General features: G+C 41.9%; 1 protein-coding gene across 3 annotated transcripts in view; it reads left to right on the top strand.

Annotated features, from left to right (window-relative positions):
* Positions 1-16,090, top strand: part of GPM6B (glycoprotein M6B) — a 106,942-nt gene that overhangs the window by 42,549 nt on the left and 48,303 nt on the right. The window contains exon 1 of one of the 3 annotated variants that reach the window (XM_058419539.1): positions 1,224-1,240. The exons of the other annotated variants lie outside the window; for them this stretch is intronic. The gene's annotated coding sequence lies outside the window, so the exon portion shown is untranslated. Of the gene's footprint in view, positions 1-1,223; positions 1,241-16,090 lie in introns of those variants that run through there. 3 annotated transcript variants of the gene reach the window in all.

Here is a 16,090-nt window from a genome sequence, read left to right as displayed (position 1 = left end):
AACAGAAAGGTTTAAAATAAGTGTTCCTCAGCGTAGTAAATGCATTTTCACCAAAGTCTTTCACAAAGTTTTCCTCCTAAGACATTAAATGTTGTTCTTTCCCCATGCTCTCTTGCATCCTTGTTGCTCTACAAGCTTTGGAAATTTTTCATGTTACCTGTTAGCAATTACTCTTTGACAAGCACTCTGTAGTGCTTGTCACGAATACCCTTTTAGCTCTTAGAGGTGGGGAAACAGGGCTTAAACTGCCCTGTTTCAGAGAGTTCTGGTAAGTATGATATTTGGAGAGGATCCCAGCATTGGGCATTGTTCTTAATTAAAGGAACTGGTAATTATTTTTCCGTTTCCTTGTTAGCTGCGAGTATCCAGTACAAGAAGCTGATGGCTGAGCTTTCTAGGTATGGTGCCTCTGGGGTGCTTAAATACAAAACAAGGGGCCACAATTGTTTATCTCTTAAGGGGCTGCTTCTGGACAAATATGACCAGGGTCCTTGCAATGCTGAGGAGAATTAACTTGATAAAAACTGAAGCCCCCATCTTTGAATAGCTTCTCAATATATGTGCAGTGCGGGAGCAGCTTTTTTACACGTGTGTGGGGGGGAAGAATTGAAGCATTCGGTATTTCTAAAATGTTCTAACCATACTGTCAGTGTTGCTTAGCAGCACAGGGTTTAAAATAGCGGTATTACTCAACAGTGTGAGCCACGTTTGCACATGGTAATGTTCTGTGTCCTGTATTGACTTGCTGCATTATAAAAGTGCTAAGTTAATGTAAGGAAAGTGAAGATAGCTCACCTCCTCCTCTCCTAACTTGAGGAACAAATGGCTGAATATGACATGTCTTCCTTATGGTTTTAACAGGCAGATGTCCAGCACAGGGATGCCAAGGTGTTTCAGTCCCGCAGGTGTGTGCATGCAGCCCTCGCTCGTGTGCAAAGGCATCTCACACCCCTGTTTGCCTCTGAGCAGGTGCACCTCAACCCAGCACCCCGTGCTGGGGCCAGCTGGGGCTGTGTGGTTAGTGCAGCATCAGCTGGCTTGGGGGGCCTGGCAAGGAGCACCAGGGACAAGAGCAAGTGTGAATAACACTCAGCGTTCTCCCAGCAGCCTAACTTCAGTCCCTGCTACTGCGCGTTCCTGCCACTCATCTGCTTCCTGGGTGGCTTGGTCTTCTGAAGTGATTCTGAGAGGATCTGAGGTGGAGGTGTCACACACCCACTGTCCGTGGGAGTCCCACAGAGTAAGTGGAAGTCAAAGGGTTTGCAAGGCTGCAGCTGTACTCGCTGTCATCCCAGAAGAGTGGAATATTGTAGTGATGAAGGCAATAGATCATGGTGGCATAAGTAAAAGGTTTGGCTCGGATATCGAGGAATTCAAGAGTTCTGTCCTTTACAGGTTTAAATTAAGGGTGAATGGTGGTTAAGTGATACGGTAGCTACAGAATAATATTATAGATTAATATGATAATTGTATGTAATATTATAGATTACCATAATAATATTATGTAAAGATAAACAGGTCAGTGTATTACATGTTTTACCTGCTTTGAAGAGCTCAACTATTGCTTTACAGCCGTAGAAATACTCCTTTAGCATTGCTAATGATTTTTTTAACAAACGTGACTACATATTATTGTGTCAAAATAAGGCCATATTTTAAAGTGAATTAAATATAGCAACTAGATCTGTCTTGAGTGTTTTGTATGCTGTACCATGGAAATAAAATGTTTACCAGATGCAGATATTTAAATGCTGACCTTAAAATAAGGCAAATATGTTCCTTAAGCGGATCTCTCTGGTTTTTTTTCAGTATTTAAAACCGTGGCCTATTTCTTCAGTGAAGGCACATAAACAACCCATCTTAAATGGCACAGTTAGAACATCATTTAAATTTACAGCTATTTTATTTATGCTTTGCCTGAAGTTTGGACCATGTTATGACAGGCATTCCCTCACACACAGTAAATGAACAGTGGAGGAGTATGGCCATTAAGTGTTAATCTAAGACTGGGAGTTGTGCATGTAAAATGCTTCATTCAACCACTTGCAGTTTACAGGGCAATGTTTCAAAAAGAAATGTGGTAGCACTTGTGACAAATAGCACAGTATAAATTATGATTTTTCCTGTTAATTTAGAATGCTGGTTTAAAGTTTCTGAGGAGCAGAGCTGAGCTCAGTCAACTGTTTTGGGTGGGGAATAGCAATGGATTTAATATTGATGATGATTTTCATTTGTTAAAAGAAACCAAAACAGAAATCCCATCTTAATCAGAAAAAGAACACCTGATGTGCCATGGGCTGATGCATTTTTTGTCCCCTGGAATGATTATGAAAGACATGAAGGTCATGAGACACTTCAGATTTCCCTGCACATATGCTTTGTATTTCAGAAAGCAGTGAGTCTCTTGAGATATCAGTTGCTAAGAAAAATATCCTTGCGTTTCCAGTTGGGCAAGCGGGACTTGTGAAACCATCTCTGCAACCTCCTGTAGCTTTGTTTCAAAGTTCCTGCCAGTGGAGATGCATTCACAGGAGCCCAGCTTGCAAATTCCTCAGGTGCACAGGAGATGGTGCAAATAATTCCTGCACTACTGGCTTTCCACATGGGGGCCATATGTTACCCAGCTGATGTCATATGCAGACCAAGGATGTCGCTGTCCTGTGCTGCTTGGTTTGCCTCTGAGCTGGCAAAGCCTTTCAGAGAGTGTGATTCAAGGGTAGTGCTTAAGGATACACTACAAAGAGGAGAGAGCTTTTTCAACTGGGATCCCTGTCAGTGAATTGCTCTGAACAGATTCTTGGCTGGAGGACAGGAAAACTGGGGGATTGGAAAGTGCTCGGTACAGCTCAGTGGTGCATAGATATTATTTACCACTTCTGGTCAGTCCCTGAAAAAATGATTTCTCTATATAGCGTGCATATACACTATATGTGTACACACGCAATGTGTGCTATAACCAGCCTTGAAATGCTTATCCTGTATTTGAGAAGTAACTTGTTCATGTGATTTCTAGTAACAGTGCTTATCTATGACTTGTTTTCTGGATGGTTTCCAATGAACAAAAGATGTATTTAGATGGGCGAAAGCACCTGCATGAAAATTAGCTGTCCATATACACAATATTATGCTTTATATAACTGGCAGCCCTTACTGACACACAGACATGAGCAGGGTTTTTGTTTGTTGTAGATCAAAATCTTGCTAGAGATTGAAGTTTTTCACAGGTTTTCAAAGTGAGCTTTTAGTAGCCTTACAGGACTCACCTGGGCTTCCTCAGGGCTTGGGTTTGACCCTTTGACAACATCACTTCTGGGTATGTGCTCAATACAAGTGTTGTCTCAAGGCTTGTGTGTTCCCTTAGATTACCAGTTTGTTTTCTCAGAGACCTGGTGACTCCATATAGGAGGAGGGATGGGATTCCAGTTCTTTCTACCACCCTCCTTAACTAGGCTGGTTTCCTCGTTCCTTTTTTTGTGTCTGTGCGTGCTTAGGATCATGAATATAAACCTCAAGCCTGTTGCTATGTAAAGGAGGAAAAAGGCTCCACATTCAAACTGCTGCTGGCACGAGCCCAGGTTTGCCGTGAGTGTCTCGCATTAGGCTCTGAGGCCAGGCCAAGCTGAGAGATACATTTCCGGGTTCTCTTTGGCTTTAGAAACTAGTTTTACATCTGGAGACAATGCTTCCATGAAATGCTTATTCCCTTTGGGCAGAGGCAGATGTGGGCCCTGCACACAGGCCACGTCCCTGCACCCGGATGTTTGTCACGCTCCGCTCAGCCGCTGCTCTGAGCTCCTGGCGCCCGCGGGGGTTGCGGTGGCAGGGCTGGGGGAGCAGCACCCCCCTGCTTGCACCCGGGGTGATGGTGCTTCAGGGCAGACAGGTGAGCGCTTCAGGTGAGCCTCTTCTTACTGGGACCCAGGAAGGGACCTTTGTCTGCATCTTCTAGCCCTAGGCGTGCCCAGCTGGATTCTTCTGGTCAACCGGACAAGTGTTGTAATGAAAGTGGTGGTATTTCTATTTGTGATTAAGTGTTGCATAAACTGCACTGCTGAAGTGTATGCACGTGCCTGACCTAAGTGTCCGAGTTCTGTTCTTGCACTTTTGCACCTTGCCAATTCAAGATCTAAATCATGAAAAACAGAGCTCAGCTGCATCGTTATGACTTCACTTCCATGAAGTTTGTTGCTTTCCCATGCTTCCCAGTTGCACTTTCTTTGCCAGCTGTGCAGGTAGTCATCAACTGTGAGGAGCCCTTACACATGTCATCTGTTCTGGGATGCGTTAGCCTTTCGTTGTTCCTCACTTTCCTTCTTGCTTCGAAGAGAGATATTCTTCTTGAGTTTTTCCCCACAGCCGAATGAACAACGTGGTTGCATGTTTTTGTTTAAAGCTAGGTCTTCTGCTTCCAAACACGGATTGGCTTGACTCTGTTTTTCTACGTTGGAACAGCAGTTACAAGTAGCAGAAAAGTAATTGAGCTCTAAGTGTTTCATTAGTGTGTGCTGTTGACATGTAATTAAGGGTCAGGCCAGAAGACTGTGACTTAGTGATCTGTCTCTGGCTGCCTGGAAGATGTTTATGTTTAAAGCAGCCCGCTTGGTCTTTGTTGTTGAGGGAGAGCTTGGGACGTGGCTCTGGTGCAGCTTCTCCTCCAGTGTGAGTGTGCTCCTGACAGTACCTGTGTGCAGACTGGTACGGTTTGGTAGGAAAAGCTCGACCTGAGGTAGCTCTGGGATCAGCACTTCACTGCTGGCTGAGGTGTGCTGTTTACTGCCCTGTTTCTTAAGCCTGCATTTTTCTTTTGGTGGGTAGAAGTGTCTAGAAATCAATCCAGGAGCTGGTACTTGCAGAACTCAAGCCAGTGCAAAGTCCACTTAATATTGGCTGGATACTTTTGGGGTCGGTCTGCTTATTTCCTGGTGGGCTTCCCTCTGCACTTTAGATGTCTTGGAGCTGCCCACACTTAGTGGTCTGTATGAGCTGCAGGATGGGGGGAGGGGGTGCAATGCGGTCCTAGTTATCTCCTTGCTGCTTCCTGCCTCCTCCAGCCTATCTCTGTTGCTGTGGCAACTCGGAGCACCTACAGGCATGGAGCTGTTGTTGCCTATCCTTGCCTTCATGCTTCATAATCCTCATATTTCTGTGCCTCTCAGTTTATCCCATGTTTTAGGACCTGGGGTTTCTTTTGACCAAGGCTAGAAACTGCCAGATTTTTAGGAGGATGTTTTCTAAGACAAGATATCATAGATTACTTTTGGTCATGCTGTATTTTGTGTTGTGATTGTGTTTGATTAAAATTCCCTCGGCTTCTTTTCTGAGTAAAGCGAAGCACGTGGTCATGCAGTGTCCCAGTCACACGGTAACAAAGGACTCCATTGCAACATTTCATTAGAAGTCTGTGTATATCACAGTTGATTCCATTTCCAATAAGAAACCCACAAACAAGCCAAGGGAAAGTCAAATGTGCTCTCCAGCTATCTGCAGCTGTCTGGAAACTGTTTTTGCAACCCCCATCATCTGTTTTGTTAAATATTTTCTTGTACTCTTTTCAATTATAAGACTTTTTTAGTTTTATCAAGTATTAAAAAAACCCAGGGAATGATACAGAATCTATTTTGCTGTCACTTCCTTTAATGTAATACTTTATCTTCCACTAATTAAGCTCTTTATCATGAGCAATTACTGTCATCTTATACAAACAATTGCCAAAAGGTTATCTTCCTCTAATAAGAGCACAGGAAATTGTGCTAGGGATTACAGGCCCTGTGGAGGTTTGCCAATAAATCTTCTACATAAAATATTTGTAGTCGTTGTAATTGCGTACTGTACTTTACGCTAGTGCAGAATCACATTCTTCCCTCAAGTTCATCATGCCTAAGTCTTAGGACTTTTATGGTGCTTATGTGTTTAACATGCACTTGCTTCTGCAGCCAGAAAGTAGATTTAAATTACAGAGGAAAGAAAACGGCAGATGTTTTGCTTCTCTCCATTACTGTGCTACAGATGCAGATACAGGCCAGTGGAGGGGAGACTGCCGTGCCTGATGGGCTGTGGCAATCCCTGTTGCTGGATGTGCCTGTAGAGAAAGTGCAGACAAGAAAGAGGGGCATCAAGTCAGACTCATCAAAGCAGATTTGGCTTCATGGGGACTGCAGTGAAATTGTGGTGTTTCACCCTTCATTTTAGATGAAACGAATTCGTATAACTTTTTTTACATCTCTTTCCTTCTGACTTGGCTTGTGATTAATAACAACAAGCTAAAGAGAATCTGATTTGCTCATGTCCTCCTGTGCTACCACTGCACCTCTGACAATAATGTGTGTGTGCTGGAGAAAAACGTATGGAAACTCTAGAGGCCACTGTGAATACTTACAGCCATCCCCACTCCCACTTGACCCATTCTTTGGTTAATTAGATTGTCCTGGTCAGGAGTCTTGGAAAATTAAAAATTGGGTGTTAGAACAGGCCATTTTTTAATGGTCTTTTGACTAAAGTGATGCCTTCTTGATGATTAAGATAAAATGAGGTTTCTGGAATAAGATCATCAGTTTGGTGTTGACCCCAGAAGGTGTGGTTCAGAGTCTACTATCTCAACTTTGCCAACTGTGCATCCATCTATAGGAAAGGCCATTCTTAACATTTAATTGTGTGATGTGCAGTGCTGGAGTGCACCTCTCTTGGCCGGTCCGTTCTGCAGCTCATCTGTCTAACCTTCTGGTCTGGCAGTTTATCACCCTGCATTTTCCTGAGCTTTCCTTCATAAGTTATGTTTTTCTGGTGCAGGTAGGATGTCTTTTGGCTCTTACATGGATTAGGATCTTAGTAGGCAAACTTCGTTCAGGAATGTTGCCCATCCTGTGATCAAATTCATGTTCTTTTGCACATCAAGAGCTTTCTTCTCATTCATTTAAAACTTCTCAGTTATTTAAAACATAGCATTTGAAATTGCCTTAAGTAATCCAGTTCTAGTGCTTATCAAAATACAAAATTAAAATAGAATCTAAATTTCAGGTATATAGTATATTTAATATAAAAATAACATATTCCAGCCTCAGTGCAGACTTTTCAGTCCGGTTCTTCAATGCCTCAGCAGGCCTCCAAATCTGCTATGCAACATGCAAAATGAAGCTACCAGTTACTCTGAAGCCAAAACTGGTCATTATAAAACCTCTGTAAGCTGGCTGCTAGTCTCAGGGTTCATTATGAGGGAGGTCATTCTTACTTACAGTAGTGAATGTAGCTTTTGAGTACATTTTAAAAGTTTCATTTAATCACAGTGTGGATGAATTGTTTCAGTTGTGGTTGCCTGATGGGAAACTAACTTTCTTCTTCCTGGGAGAAAAAATACTGTGTTGGTTCTTGCAGCATCTTTTAGAACTACAGGATGTGATTTCCTTGATTTTTTTTTTTTTTTTTAAAGACTTGAAGATTTTGGCACTAACAAAGGAAATTTTTCCTTTCTTTTCTTTTCAATACAGAGTAGTCAGTTATCTTTTGAAATTGGTGAATATGCAGAATAAGATCTTCAACAGCCTCTTTCTGTACATCTTCTTAAAGTGGTTTTTTTTCCCAAAGTGTTTTCCACTTCTCCATAAAAAATGCGTGATTGCAAAGTGCTTTAAAGAGTGTATTGGTTTCAGATTTGGCTGAAATGGTTTAAATAGGGGAAAGAAAACAAGTTTGTTATTGGTTTTTTTTGTTTGGTGTTTTTTTGTTGTGGATAATCTTTCATGCCTTAATTGGAAGAGTTTGAAGAAGATGCCAGGTTCATCTTGGAGATACATAATATTAGAATAAAAAAACATGTCCACAAGCCAGAACACAAGAATTGCCAAGTGAGATCCAAGGAAATATTTTCTTTTCCCTGTGAGAGTGGTTAAGCATCAGAAGACATTATCCAGGGAGGCTGAGAACATCCTTAGAGATACTCAGTGGAGAACTGGACAAAGCCATGAGCAATCTGCTGTAACTGAGCCTGCTTTGGCCTGGGCATTGAACTGGAAACTACCAGAAATCTCTACAACCCAAATAATTCTGTGATATTAATCTTCTTTGTATGTGCAATGTCTGTGGTATTGGATGAATTTGCTGTTCTATTATACAGTTGTATTTTCTGCACGGTTGCTGACAACTGCAGAGAAATGGAGAGGGGCTGGTCTTGCTGGAAGTGAGAAGTCTCCAGCAGCAGATGGCTTGTGAGCAGCTTGAGTCAGGAGTCCAGTGCAGCCAGCTGCTGCTTGTTCAGGATATTATCCTGCAGCCAAGGTGGGTGTGTACGGTACTCCTTGGCCACTTTGTGAGGACTGTCACGTTGTAACTATCTCTGAACAAGCGTGCCCAGCCTCGATTTTCATTGTGCAAATAAAAATGTGTTGGTGAACAGAAATGGTGAGTTTAAAGTACTGTATAGCTTTACTTTCCCTAATGAAGACCCTTTGCCAGGACTAACGTACAAGAATCCTCTCTCATACCAGTAGTCCCTGTATGCTGGGAAAAAACAAATAACAGTGCTTTCTAACATGTCTTCTCCCAGCAAAACTCCAGGACTTTTTCCAAGTAAGTATGTGCTTCAAAACATGTTTAAATGTTAAATTTTCACATTACTTAAAGGAAACAGTTCAAGTATCAAGGATATTCAGTTGTAATCCTCTGTAATCTTTTTGATTACTCTGTAGTTGTTGGAAAGGCTATTGATTGCCTGTTGCTGGAGAGATTCAGGATGATCAAAAAGGCAGGTATTATTTATTACTTCCTAACCCAGTAGATCAAAAAGAGAAAATTCCTTGGCATTAACTGTGTTTAAATATTTCAGCAGAAAGTCATGGTTTTCAGAAAAAGTTGTATTCTCTGTTTTACGTTTCTTTTCTTGCTGTTTAGAAGTAATTGATTAATTCAGGTTATCTTAGTTTTTAACATGGATGTGTCAGTGCTATCCTGTTGCAGGTCCACAGAAATTCTGAGCTATAAATATCAAAGAAATTCTATATCAATGAGGTTTGTGGTCTAGGCTGGAAGGAGATAGGTAAGAAAATTTAATTTCTGGTCACATTCTTCATATTGGCGTCCTTAATGCTTATTTTCAGAGGTGGTTGGTGACAAGGAGAAGTACAGACCCCAGGAAGCACTACATAGTGTTCATGAAAGACAAAATGTTTCATTTTCAGATAGATCTGAAGAATATTATTTTTCCTGAAAACTCAAATAGTTTTGAGAGGTATCTCCTACACTGTATAAAGCTGCAGAAGCTATTTAAAATTGTCACACTGCAGAGCTGAGATGAAAGTCTTTGTGGCTGTTAGCTGTGACTCCAAAAGAAATTCCTGGATTTTTTGTTTGTTTGTTTGTTTGTCTCTCCCACCACCCTTAAAAGTGGTAAAGTTGTTCCTTTAATATTAGCTGTTCATGAAGTACCCAAGCTGCATGGTCCAACCAGTCCAATTAAGGGTTACATTGTATTAACCAAAAAGGGAAAAAAATATGTAAGAAAGTTTTGGTCACACCATTTAAGCAGTAAAGCAATGCTATTGTGAATAAATATACATGACATAAAATGTCTTCATAAAAATCCAATGGGCTTCATGTAGATATTGAAGTGGAGGAAATGGTGCATGGAGGAGAAAGATAATCTTTTAATTAATTCAACCAACTGTAGATGATGAAGATAGAGTATTGATATAGTTGAAAAAAGGATTGCATCTAGAACCCAAATACAGGTCACAATCCAAGAGAGGAATAAATTGCAGTTTGAGGCCCGTACAGTTTGCGATAGATAATGGAACATGAGCTCTTGGTGTAGAGCACTCGAGGAAGGGACACAGCTGATCCCCAGTTACAGGAGTGATGAAGATTCAGTACTGTGTGAAAGGATTTGATTCACACCAGTTGCAAGAACAGTAATTGTAGAAAAGCTGTGAGGGAGTGAGGTTTTGCTATGATCCAAGAGCAGGTCAGTCTCTGTGTGGGGGAATATTGCTACCAGCAGATAGAGTTTGGATTCATAAGGCAGTGACATAACAAGTTCCAATCTCTGGAAGCTGGAACACAAAATGCATGCTACTAATAAGTAATAGTCTTTATTATGCTGATGATTCAGCTATGAAAGAACTAAGCCATAAATTTAGTACGTTCCTCATCTGGCCAATTCTTTCAAGATACCAGATTAGCTTTCTCCAGAAGAAATATCATAGCCTTGTAGGAAAGGCAGAAGACTGTGAGATGATGGGGGACTCACTGGATGAAGTCTTGTGGGCTGTAATAATCTGGAAGCTTTGTGATCTGGAATAAGTCTGTCAGGAACTGGAGTGAGGCCATCAGGTTTTTTTCAGATAGGCTGCTGAACAGCTGTCAGACACTAGCTGCCAGATAACATAAAGAATGTGTCCTGCGTTGCCAGAATGTCTAAGTGATTTTGGCAGTGGAGGGAAGTGTGGGCTTGTTTCATAGTCTTTTCACCACAGGAAGGGATGATGCACACTCTGCTAGATCTGTTCTAGCAGAGCATTTGTTTGGGCATCAGAGGAAACAAAAGGAAATACAGGACAAAAATCCAGATCAGTGCCCTGTGGAGAGGGTAAGACCACGTCTTAGAGGCTTTTACGTGCAGTTAAGTTTCACTCTTCAGATAACTTTCAGAAGCAGATCACTAAATCATTGTGCTGACAGTTCTGACTTGTTTGAAGCTGTTATATACATCATTACTTGAGAGTAGCTTCTACTGGACTCACCACAGTTAGAGATGGGAAATTTGTCTGCTTTTACCTTCCTTTTGTCTAGCAAGTGTTTCTTTTTGCTTGGACTGTGCCAGTTTGGAGCTACTGCCCTTTCACAAGTGTCACGTGTGAATGTTGAACTTTACACTCAAATGGATGCTAACGTTTGCTGATTTAGGTGTCCACTTTTCTCAAACCCAACCTCCTGGGGACTCTCCTCCCCTCATGGCAGGTTCACATCGTTTGAGCTGCAAAACGTAAACCATGGAAATGTTGAGAGGGAAACTGAAATCTATTGTACTCATTTTCTGTGTGACTCTGCAGTACCATTTAAGCATGCATCCTGTGGATTTTGGAAGTAGTACCAGACTCAGTCTAGCTTGTGAGTCTTTATGTGGACATTCCACCTCCAGGTAATTCCAATAAGAAAGTCACCTTCTGGTGCTGCAGTTGGCCTTGTTCCCCTGTGTGCCTTTTGACACCCTGGCCTGATACAGCACTGTATCACCAGGTGTTGGGCTGATGCAGTGTTTTGTCTCCTGCCTATTAGGACAGACTGAGGTCTCAAGGTGCCAGATCTTTCTCTAGAGCCTTCCATGTGAATATCAGCTATGTTCAGTAATTCTTCTCTACCAGCTTCTTGTCATTACGCTTCTCAACTTTCTTATGAGAAAGGGATAGAGATGGAAAAGACATTGGACAAACCCGGAATTCCTCAGTTTGTAGAAATAGTGATGCAGTCTATGGGCATAAAATGGGTAACGATAAGGAACCCTGTATTGTATGGACACCATTGAGAGCTGTCTTGCTCCTGCTTGAAGGTGCCTCATCTGGAGAGAGGCATGAGAAGATAGCAGTGCTTGTCAGCAGAGATACCTGTCAGCCATTCCCGACTTCACAAGCTGATAGTGAAGAATTACATTAAAATAGTGACTGCTAAGTTAATTCTAATCAATTGGAAATCAGGAACTGAAGAAGGATGGATGTACTACATAAGCACAGCATTGCCCATATAGCATAGATATTTAAAATATAACTTTCCTGCTAGTACCGAGAATCTGCTGGAAGTCAGTCTTAAAGCATAATCCATTGCAATGAAATACAGCAGAGAAGTTATGATTATTTTTCTGTCATAATAATCATATTTATATATAATTTTTGACTGTAGTGTTCTGTGAGAGACTTGTATCTGTAGGAAAAAAATTCAGGAAAGCCATCACGGTTCACATGAAAGTGGGAATCAATGGACTTTCAAGTAGATTTATTTACTCAGCCAAAAATAAGCATGTGCAAACATTTTAGAGTTCAAGGGGAAAGCAGTGAACCAGCTAGCTTCCAAAGGAAAGATTTTACTGACTATCTATTTCCACAGAAAAGCACCTCTGGCCATTACTATATTTTGAAGGACCACTATTACTGGCTACTTTGTTCTGTAACTGGTGTATAATCAAGAACTACGAAGAAAAATTTAGAATTTTTTTTAATAGTAATTCAGGAGTAGTTCAGTACCATCAAAGATGAATCATTCAACTGGATGTCATCCCTCAAATGCTTTTTCTGTTGTTGTTAAATCCTCACTTCGTTCTGTGAGGTACGTGCTTTGCTTTGCTGAAGATTCTGCACATTTCACACAGAAGTTTTTCTCCCCCATTAACTCCAGGCTGGGTCAGTAGGTCAGGTCTCTCTCCTCAAATGTTATTGGGAAATTCTTACAAACCTCTTGAATTTGTTATGCTTTTCTGCAAACAGTGCTACACTGTAAACTCCTGCAATGGTGCTGTGCATGATGAAGGAAGAGAGAGCAGCTCAGAGTTCTTTGGGCCATCATGTGCTCTGGTTATTTCTGAGTAGCAGCTCCCCTGTCTGGGGCTGTATATGTGCCTGGTGTTGTTTTGTGCTGCTGTGTGAGAAAATGAAGCAATGCAGCAAGATGTGAACAAAAATTTACCACCTTTTACCAAAAATGTATTTTTTCATACCAACTTTTCTGAGTCTTCAGCCTTAATTAATCCTCTTTCTTGATTATTCACTTAAAAATCAGTAAGGTGCAACAATTCACAAAGTTTACTTACGCACATAGAGCCATGAGGTGTATCTACATAGAGGATGATTGCGTCCATGTATTTTCCAAGGAGTTTTGTGACTAGCTCTCTGAGGCATTGTAATGCCTTGCTGAGCTGTGATGGTGCTTTTGGAGAATGTCTTGAGTATCACATACTGGAGGGAGAGAGAGGAGTGCCCATCTTCTAATTGTAGTGAGAACTAGGGAGAGCAAGAAGAAACCCACTGGAAGGTTGAGGTGTGTTTACACTGCTGTACCTGCACTTGTAATAAACAGATATTTCCATGGTCACTGGAAAATTTTTACTTTTCGTCATCAGATGAGTCAATTCACAAAGAGACAAAGTTTCTATACCAAAAGGGCATTCCTGCTAGAGGACAGATTTTTGTATGAGATACAGTGAACAGGCTGAAATTATATCTAATTGATGACTGTGTAAGCTGGCCTTGTGCTAGAAGGCCATGTGTTCATTTGTGTAGACATGGTGAAGACAGGTAAACAGGATCTGCAAAGATTACGGATCTGCCCCAGCGCTGCTTACTCACTGCAAGGCACTTGATGAGGAAGGCACCGCTGATGCCAGCTGCGTGAAGTAGCACTGATACTCACTGATTGTATGTGATAATATGTGAATTTTCATGGCATGCTGCTGCCTGCACTAGTGGCTGTTTTGTCACTCAGGATGGGGTCCTCAGCATGTTGATTGGTTGGGGGTACCTCACCTGTAGAAGAGCTGGATTGTGGTATAAATGTTCGGATGTTCTGGGAAACCCGTGTGTGGGCACTAACGTGGCAGATAGTGTACAAGTGTTTGTTTTTGAAGAGAGGAGGGAAGCAGGCATGAGTGGGAATGGCTCATCTATGTGGATGAGCGGAGAGCTTTTCTCCAGCCTGGGGGAGCAAAGTGTCTTTCATCCTCAGGTCCACTAGTCCTAAAGATGTATGCCTAGCTAGCAGGAATGTGTGTGTGTGCATGTACCTCTACTAAGTATATTTCTAGCCAATATAGAAGGCTAGGAATATACTTAAGGGAGGGGAAGGAAAGTGTGTTTTAAAGGTGTTAAAATAGCAGTTCAGTGTAAAATCCTTCCTGGAGATCTCTCTCAGCCTTTGAGAAGACACTGAGAGTAATTTTCAGTCGTTTTTCTTTTCTGGTGGAGGATGTTGATATCAATAATGTTTCAAGGAATGAATAGGAGACTTTGGAAAGGGCCAGAGGAAAAAAATAATTTTGCTGTGGTCCATTTTGCTAAGATGAATGGTGACCATTTACCTTTCACCAGAGTTGTGTTGTCTCAGTGGGGAGATGATGGCTTGGATTGCATAGGCAGAGCCTGGAAAAATTCTATTGAGCTAGAGGAGAAAGGCATTTCTTTGTCCTTGAGCAGTTTTGTATTTGTCCTCTGGGATGAAGGGTAAGTCAAAGAGGCTAATTTTGGAAAACTAAGAAGTCGCATTATTTTTCCCCTGGTATTTTTGCTGTTTCAGACAGCTCTTTCTAATACCATTTTTCTTCTGACTCTTATTTTGCCAGAGACCAGCATTCTGGGTAGATGGCTTCTGCCATCTACTCTTCTGCCTATGAAGAAGAAACATTAGGCAAGAGTCAGAGAAGGGATATTGCTCAGCTTTGTGGCCACATATATCCTCACTGTCTCTGTACAGGAGCCCTTAAATCCTCTGAAAGTGAGGATTTGCATTAGAAGATGGGAAGGTTTGTAGTTACTTGGCAGTCATCTGGAACCACTTTTACACTTTTCTGTACACCATTAGTGGGCAAGTGGGCTTTTCTGATCAATTGCAGAAGAAATTGGAGAGATTTTAGTTGTCTCAGTATCTCTGTGGGTTTAGTTCTTAATTATCCTTTTGTGCTATTCTGCTGAAGCGTGTTCTTTAATCACTCCAGAGTACTTTAGCTTCTTTCAATATATTGAATTCCACTTGGATGCTTTTAAAAGTGTTTGCGCAGCATATGCCTTTCTTAGGAGTATGGGAAATATCCACAGTCTGAAACAAAAGTGCAGTGTTCCAAACTCAACATCCATGTTGTTATCCCGTAAATTAGCACGCACTGTGCTGTTACGTAAGTTTGCCTTGTGTCAGAATAATAAAAGCTGAGTGTACTAAGAGGCTGATATGCCTGCCATGAAGAATTACATTGCTCAAATTTTTCTGCCTTAAAATAACACCTGTTGCGTTACTGACATGCTGGTAGTATAGCGTGTCTTGAGAGCTAGTAAGAAAAAAGAGAAAAGGCAATTTTTCAGGCCGTTCAGGTCTGAGCTTTGGCAGCCTTGAATTTAGTATTGTTTCAGAACCACTCTTACACAAAAGGACTTCGAGAAAGGACAGCTGTTCTGTATTTTTGGATATTAAAAATGGACAAAGTCACTTTTCAGTAATACTGCCATAGCCTCGAGGACCGAATGCAAAAAACAAGTGCTCCTTCTGTTGGCAGGTGGGAAGTTCAATCCCTTAAAAGGCAGAATAAAAAATAATAAAATAGAAGGTTGTGCAGATTCTGAGAGTAGCTTGCAATGAGGGTGAAGGGACAAGTACCCCACAGCTGCCAGAGAAAATCACTGCTGGCAGTGTGTGCGCATAAAGTGACAGCGCGCTTCCAGCAGCCCTTAAAGGAGTGGTGGGGGGCAGAGGGGAAGTTCACCCCTGCTGCCACAGTTCAGCACAAAGATCGCCTTTCTGGGTGCTGGGGTCACAGCTGCTGTCTGGAGATTATGTACAGAAGCACTCTTCTTCTCTGGAGAATGAGGTTTCCTGGAGGATTAAGCACAGTCTGAAAGCAGGAGGAGTTATTCAGGAGGGAGACAAAGACCGTGAGCCCACGGCTGTGACAGGCGACAGGGGCGGAAGGCTGGGAGCAAGAACAGGACTGCTGGGAGTTGCTGCTTGGATGGGAGAGCCTCCAGTTAGGGATCCTGAAGTGGTCCAGTTGTGGGGTGAAACCCACTGAGGGTTTGGCATGACTTTGCTGCTGGCAGGACTCAAAGTGTCCTTTCCCACTCATGTGGGAGGTGGAAGGAGACTGAAGGACTCTGCCACCTCCTGCATCTGACCTGAAGTAATTTCTTTGCTCTTCATCTCAAGCCCCATTTAGTATTCAGAAATAGTGATCAATGCAGTACTCTGAAGCCCCGTGTAAAGGTATATATGCACTCCCCATCTGCTCAGAAAGTGATGCTTTTTGCATTTCCTTCTGTCACTGACATGTTTCACCGTGCCTTCTGAGCCTGCTGCTTTGGTGCTTCCTTCTTCTCTCTTCCTTCTTAGGTTTTTCTTTTTTATCTCTTTTTTTTCT

The sequence above is a fragment of the Hirundo rustica genome, chromosome 2, assembly GCF_015227805.2.
Source record: "Hirundo rustica isolate bHirRus1 chromosome 2, bHirRus1.pri.v3, whole genome shotgun sequence".
NCBI classification, from domain to species: domain Eukaryota; kingdom Metazoa; phylum Chordata; class Aves; order Passeriformes; family Hirundinidae; genus Hirundo; species Hirundo rustica.
The sequence above is the reverse complement of the archived record's forward strand: the minus strand, read 5'-3'. Positions and strand labels throughout refer to the sequence as shown.